Source organism: Chiloscyllium plagiosum, chromosome 10 (genome assembly GCF_004010195.1).
Source record: "Chiloscyllium plagiosum isolate BGI_BamShark_2017 chromosome 10, ASM401019v2, whole genome shotgun sequence".
Classification (NCBI taxonomy): domain Eukaryota; kingdom Metazoa; phylum Chordata; class Chondrichthyes; order Orectolobiformes; family Hemiscylliidae; genus Chiloscyllium; species Chiloscyllium plagiosum.
In genome coordinates, this window is record NC_057719.1 from 29,552,426 (window position 1) to 29,559,371 (window position 6,946).

The following is a 6,946-nucleotide window of genomic DNA, read 5'->3' on the forward strand; positions in this document are numbered from 1 at the left end:
CAGGGAAAGGCTCATTTCAACTATCAACTTTTCAAGGGAGTGTACTGCCATTCAAGACTAGGAGACAAACAATGGCAGTTCACTTGTCCATTCTTCCTCAGAATGCAACGACCTGCCATGGAAAGGTACATAAAGTTCTCACAAGTTCAACAAACTACTTCTACGAAGCATTTTAGGTCAACTTAGCACTCTATGCAGACTCAGAAATGATTAATGCTGACCATTGATAGAAGAACCTACAGGAGATGCCACGGGGAGTCCTTTTATCCTGTGACCTGTCACAAGAGACTTCACTCTGCAACACTCTGATATCACATCTTGGGTGATGTCATAAGAGCAACCTAAGCTTAGCTCCATGCTATATTAGTGTACTGTCTCACAAACTGCTGCTTTTTCCCTAATGGCCAGGAGCTGTAAAGTGTAGACCTTTGGATGTGGAATCACCCAAAGATTCCACTGCACTAAGCAGGGGCTGCTTATTATATAACTAACAGAATGATGACTCTATGACTATAAATAATAGTTTATGTCCTGGAAACAAGTTAAATTAGGTGCTCTCTCACTTCTTGTGCTTAACAATTCATTACTCTTCAATTCACTCTTGAATGACCCTTGTGGTCAATGTCCTGATTTTTATTCTTATCTTCAACATCAGAAAATAACTAACAATTCCCTATTTCTTCATTATCCAGGACACCCCCATTTTGTCAGCTCCAGTTGTGAAGAACACACATGCTACACTTGGCTACACTGCAAAGCCCTGACAGAATGGTGCAGGCATCAAAACTGCATTCTCAGACATCCTTGGTGGTAATGTGGCCAGCATTGTATCTTTTTTGTGTGTCAGTTTAAAAGTTTTGTAAAGGTATAATCAGCCATGGAGAGGGTAGTCCATATCTCACAGTAAATATCTCTGTTAGGCCCGAAGGCTATAGTGCCCTGCACTTGAGGATGTCAGCATGGTGGGGAATTCTACTGGCACAGCTGCTTAACTCTCCTTACAATGGGGAAAGGGTATGAACAATTGTGATCTAGGTAAAACAGTAGCAATGACATCCTGGATGCAATTGTGTGGCAAGAATTGGCACAGGTCCCAATTTGCTCTGTGAAATGAACCAATGGCATAAAATACCTGGTTAACTGTTTTTTAATATTTCTCCCATCTTCATTCATCCCCCGTTGTTCCCCACTGTTTATCCCATTCTTTTCCTCCCTCTGTTTCTCACCATTCAAATCTCTGCCTCTGTTTTGCTCACTCTTTTTGAACCCCGTGGTTCTGTCATCTCTCTATCTACATACCTGTTCTCCCTCCCTGTTTCTCTATCCTAATCCCATTTCCAACACTTGGCCTTTTATACCAAGGTGTTTCATGTGTTCACCTAAATATCTCAAGTGTCTTGAGGGTTCCTACCTGTCCTACCCTTTTAGCAGTGATTTCCAGATATCCACAACTCTCTTGGTTAAAAAGGAACACTGGCTGAAAGACATACATGTGCTGGAAAATGGAATTAGAATTGTTGGTGACTAGTATAGATATAATGGGCTGAAGGACCTCTTTGCATTCTATATGAACTTTAAAGCTCTCTGTGACCCTAAACATAGGTCAGAGACTAGAAACTCTTCAGCAAGTATGCTTTTGTATTTCTTATATCAATATGTCTTAGGTGCCTCTCTTTGATTAGTTCTTCTACTGCATCGCGGCTGTAGTTCCAATATCCTGTACCTTAGTGCAGCAGCAATACGGAACAGCACAACATTAAAACTAATTGAGTTTACCTGTTACATTATGAGGATCCGGAATTCTGAAAAAGAACAAAGGTCAACAGCAAGTATCAGTAACTTAGATAGGAACAACATGTGTATTTGTATTGTACTTTAAATGTAGTAAAACATTCCAAAGTGCTTCATAGGGGAATTATCAAATACAATTTGACACCAAGTTCCCTAGGAAAATATTTAAAAGGTGATCAAATGATGTCAGATTTTCAGAAGTTCTTAAGAGAAGAAGAGAGATGGGGTTTAGGAAAAGCATTTCAGATTCTATGGCCTAGACAACCAGAGGCATGGCTATCTAACATATTTCTTCAAAAAAATAGATTTGTACAAGTTTTCGAATAGAAAAGTCAGTTCGTTATTGAAAACTCTGCAACCTTTTGAAATACATACTAACACTTAACGCTTTATAAGAACTATTTTTAAATCCATTGTTACATGTGATTTGATTTTACAGCAATTTGAGGAAAACCCTGTTTAAAAAAACACCAATACTTGGAAATGAATATACTTTTTTTAGTTAAAAATCACACAACATCAGTTTATAGTCCAACAGGTTTAGTTGGAAGTACTAGTATTCAGAGTGCTGCTTCTTCATCAGGTAACTAGTGATGCAGGATCTTAACTTGGTGTTGTGTGATTTTTAACTTTGTCCACCCCAGTCAAATACTGGCACCTCTATATCATACTTTTTTTAGGCATTGGTATTTTTCATCACAGGCTGCAAGTCTTGAACATGTACTGTTTCAGGCCACTCTTTCTAATCTCAGTTCATCAAAACTTTACCTTCTGTTTCTGCAAGAACAAGGACGCACTATCAGGGTTGATTGAACTTGCCACCACATATACTTCACTAAATGCAAAGATCACAGAACTAGAGTAAAATGAAGGCAAAACATGAAAGGATTTTCAATACCTTAAATTACTGCTCACATTTGTGATTCCTTGTTGTAGATGAGTGGTAATCAAGACCAACTTCAGTCTCCTGAGGACTCCTAGAATCAAGCATAATTTCTGATGTTCACACATAATGATTTCCATTCTCAGGGTTTTATTATTTTCTAACCTTATAAAAATTCAATTGTTTTCAATTGTTTACAAAGTGTTAGTAAATAACTAGTCAGAACAGAATGTATTGATGGGATGAATGATAGCAAAATTATAACAAAGAAAGTAAAATGTTGTAGAAGTAGTATAGTACATACATTGAAAATATTTTCCTCTATTATTGTGTGCACATATCACAGGTTATATTTGGTCCACCTACAAAACATCCTGATAACTCTGATTGATGCCTCATACTAATTTCACTGTAAAGGTTGAAAAAACCTGGAGGCAGAACATAATCTTATCGCAATACTCTTTTAAAGCTGTAAGCACTCTATCATTGTTTGTTCAGGTTCTTGCTGTTTGGTCCTAGCATAAGTTTTAAAGTAGTCTTAAATCTTTCCCTTATGCATTCAGCTGAAGGAACATTTGAAACAACTATTTGTGTCTTATTCGGTCAAGTGGTGTGGCGTGACCTAGGTGCAGAACCTTTTGATCTTCTATTGCTCTTGCTATTTTGTTTCTTAAATAAATGTTTCACGTCATGTTCCTTTTCTTTCAATGAACTCATGGTGGCTCAGTGGTTAGCACTGCTGCCTCACAGTACCAGGGACCTGGGTTCAATTCAGGCCTTGGGTGACTGTCTGTGTGGAGTTTGTGCATTCTCTCAGTGTTTGTGTGGGTTTCCTCCGGATGCTCCGGTTTCCTCCCATAGTCCAAAGGATGTGCAGGTCAGGTGAATTGGCTGTGCTAAATTGCCCATAGTATTCAGGGATGTGTAGGTTAGGTGGATTAGTTTGGGGTAAAAATAGGGTAGGGTGAATAGCTCTGGGTGGGTTATTCCTCAGAGGGTCGGTGTGGACTTGTTGGACTGAAGGGCCTGTTTTCACACTGTAGGGATTCTATGAATATTGCTTCTGACTTGCGCTCACATGATGACTCTTAGTATGATTTTGATAATGTGCCCAATAAGGCTGCCTGTCTTATGATGTTCGCAGAGGAAGATCTACAAAAACGTCTGGACCAACTGTAATGAACAGTAGCAGATATGGATTATCATTAAACTGCCTCAGATAGTATGCATGCTAATATCAAAGAAAAGAATTATACCTAGATGGAAAATTACAGTAGAGTTGAAAGAAATAAAATAGAATCATATTCTTATCTGGGTAACTTAGTAACAATATACCAGCAAGTGCATAAGGCTTAAAAAAACCTTCACAAAAATGTCAGCCCTCTTCAGAAATAAGAATATTTCTATGGAAAGCAGAATGAAGTAACAAAATCTATTCAATGTTACTATACAGATAATAAAGATGGAATATATAAGCAAGAGTGTTTAGTACAGCTGTAAGGAAGACTTATTTCAGCTGTAAAGGGACTGGGTGAGACCACACCTGGAGTACTGTGCGTAGTTTTGCTCTCCTTACCCAAGAAAAGATATATTTGCCCTAGAGGTGTGCAGCAACTGTTCATACAACTGAGTCCTGGGATATCAGGTTTGTAGTATGAGAGGAGACTGGAACAGCTGGGCCTGTATTCACCGGACTTTCAAAGAATGAGAGGGGATTTCATTTGACAGTTCTGACAGGACTGGCCAGACTGAATGCTTCCCTTGGCCAGGGGATCCAGAACAAGAGGTTAAGGTCTCAGGATACGTGGTGGTGAGAAGACATTTCTTCCCTGTATTGCTCAGACCTGGCTTAGAAAATTATTTTGTCATTGTTTGGTAGTACCTAACTTGAATATTGCTGAAAAAAGACACAGTTGTTCAAAGATTTGCATTTTGCAAAAAGATTGTGAAAAGCATCTGTGCAAAGACGTAGCCTTGCTTGACCCCAGCTCATTCCAGGGCTTAGCCATATAAATCTTGCGCATGTATACACAGGAAATATGCAAACAGGCAATATCTGTGGAGGGAAACAGATTTAGCATTTCAGGACAATGGCCTTTATCATATTTAATAAGATCTTAGGACACCACTCAGTCTTCTCTTATCATGGGAATTGACTCACCTCATTCACCCGTTCCTTATAGAAATGCAAGATTATTTATTGTATCCAGCCTAATCATTTTTTGCACCTTTTACAGTGCTTCTATATCCTTTTTAGAATTTCGGAACTAGAACAATACACAGCAGTCAAAGTGTTGTCTAACCATGTTTAGCATAAATTCTCTATTTGTCAATTCTATCCCTTCATTAATGAACCCACAACTTGGATTTCCTTTTTGTTTTTTAAGATCCCCTTATTAATCTGTATAGATGCTCATGTAACGTTGCCATTTGTACACCTCAGCAACTTTGGTTTTCTATTCCCTTTTGATTCTTATTTTCCATGTGTCCCTCTGAATTTTCCTCGCAAAATTTAACACCTTACAGTTAATTTATTGAAAATAATTGAATTATTAAGTCCATTATAATTCAATTTTTCAAGTTAGTTATTGTTGCTATTTGATTATATCACAAGTAATCCACGTCTGCAGTCCTACCACTTAGCCAAGTGGGCCCTGACTGCTGACTTACTGCTGTTCCAAATACTTTCTGCTTTAAAGAAAAACAAAATATTGCAGATGCCAGAAATCTAAAATTAAAAAAAAGTTAACAAAGCACTCAACATGTCAGGCAGCAGTTGTGGAAAGAAACATTTCAAGTTGATGGTGACCTTTCATCAGTATTCACTACTTTCTGTCTTTCAACCAGTTAAGAGTGGTACGGTGGCACAGTGATCAGTGCTGCCTCACAGCACCATGGATCTCTGTTTGATTCCAGCCTTGGGCAACTGCAAGAAGTTTGCATGTTCTTCTGCTTGGGTTTTCACTGGGTGCTCTGGTTTCTTCCCACAGTCCAAAGATATGCAAGTTAGGAGGACTGGCCATGCTAAATTACCCTGAGAGGTTCATGGATATGTATGCTAGATGGATTAATCATGATAAATGTGCCATTACAGGGACAGGGTGGGGATTTTGGAACTGGACAGGATGTTCTTTGGATGGTCAGTGCAGACTTGATGGGCCAAATGATTTCTATCTGCATGGTAAGGAATCTATTATTTTATAAATTAATAAATTTACAAATTGCTTATCCCATAGCTTTACATGATTTCACCTCATTCATTGGCCTCTATTTGACATCTTAAATACAAACGTGAATTCTTAAAATCTATAAATTAATCATTGCAATATGATAAAGGATGGAAGAAAAAGACACCTTGGTGATAATGTTTTCAATGAAACTTGCATAACGGATTTTGAGAAGATTTGTAGCTCAGGTTGGAGGTTCTGCATGTAGGTTTGTTTGCTTAGCTGGAAGGCTCATTTTCAGACGTTTCGTCACTATACTAGGTAACATCTTCAGTGAGCCTCTGTATGAAGCACTGGTGATGTAGCCCGTTTCTATTTATATGTTTGGGTTTCCTAAGATTGTTGATGTCATTTCCTGTTGTGACATCATTTTCTATGGTGACATCATATCCTGTTCTTTTTCTCAAGGGGTGGTAAATGGGATCCAAGTTGATGTGTTTGTTGATAGAGTTCCGGTTGGAATGCCATGCCTACGAATCCTCGTGAGTGTCTCTGTTTGGCTTGTTCTAGGATGGATGTGTTGTTCCAGTCAAAGTGGTGTCCTTTCTCATCTGTATGTAAAGATACTGGTGAGAGTGGGCCATATCGTTTTGTGGCCAGTTGATGTTCATGTATCCTGGTGGCTAGTTTTCTGCCTGTTCGTCCAATGTAGTGTTTGTTACAGCTCTTGCAAAGTATTTTGTAAATGACATTGGTTTTGTTTGTTGTCTGCATAGGGTCTTTCAAGTTCATTAGCTGCTGTTTTAGTGTGTTGGTGGGTTTGTGGGCTACCATGATGCCAAGGGGTCTGAGGAGGCTGGCAGTCATTTCCAAGATGTCTTTGATGTAGGGAGAGTGGTTAGGGTTTCTGGGAGAAAGTGAGGACTGCAGATGCTGGAGACCAGACTTGAAAAGTGTGGTACTGGAAAAGCACAGCAGGCCAAGCAGCATCCGAGGAGCAGGAGAATCGACGATTCCGGCATAAGCCCTTCTTCAGGAATGCCAAACGGGCTGAGATAAAAGGTGGTGGGGGGGGGGGTGAGCGGGCACTGGGAATACGATAGGT

At 39.1% G+C, this 6,946-nt stretch overlaps 1 long non-coding RNA gene across 1 annotated transcript in view; it reads left to right on the forward strand.

Annotated features, from left to right (window-relative positions):
* The first annotated feature begins 698 nt into the window (after positions 1 to 698).
* LOC122553476 overlaps positions 699 to 6,946 on the forward strand; it is a 14,959-nt gene continuing 8,711 nt past the window's right edge. Inside the window, exons 1-2 of the long non-coding RNA XR_006312733.1 lie at positions 699 to 810; positions 5,769 to 5,855. This is a non-coding gene — a long non-coding RNA (uncharacterized LOC122553476). The remainder of the gene's footprint in view (positions 811 to 5,768; positions 5,856 to 6,946) is intronic.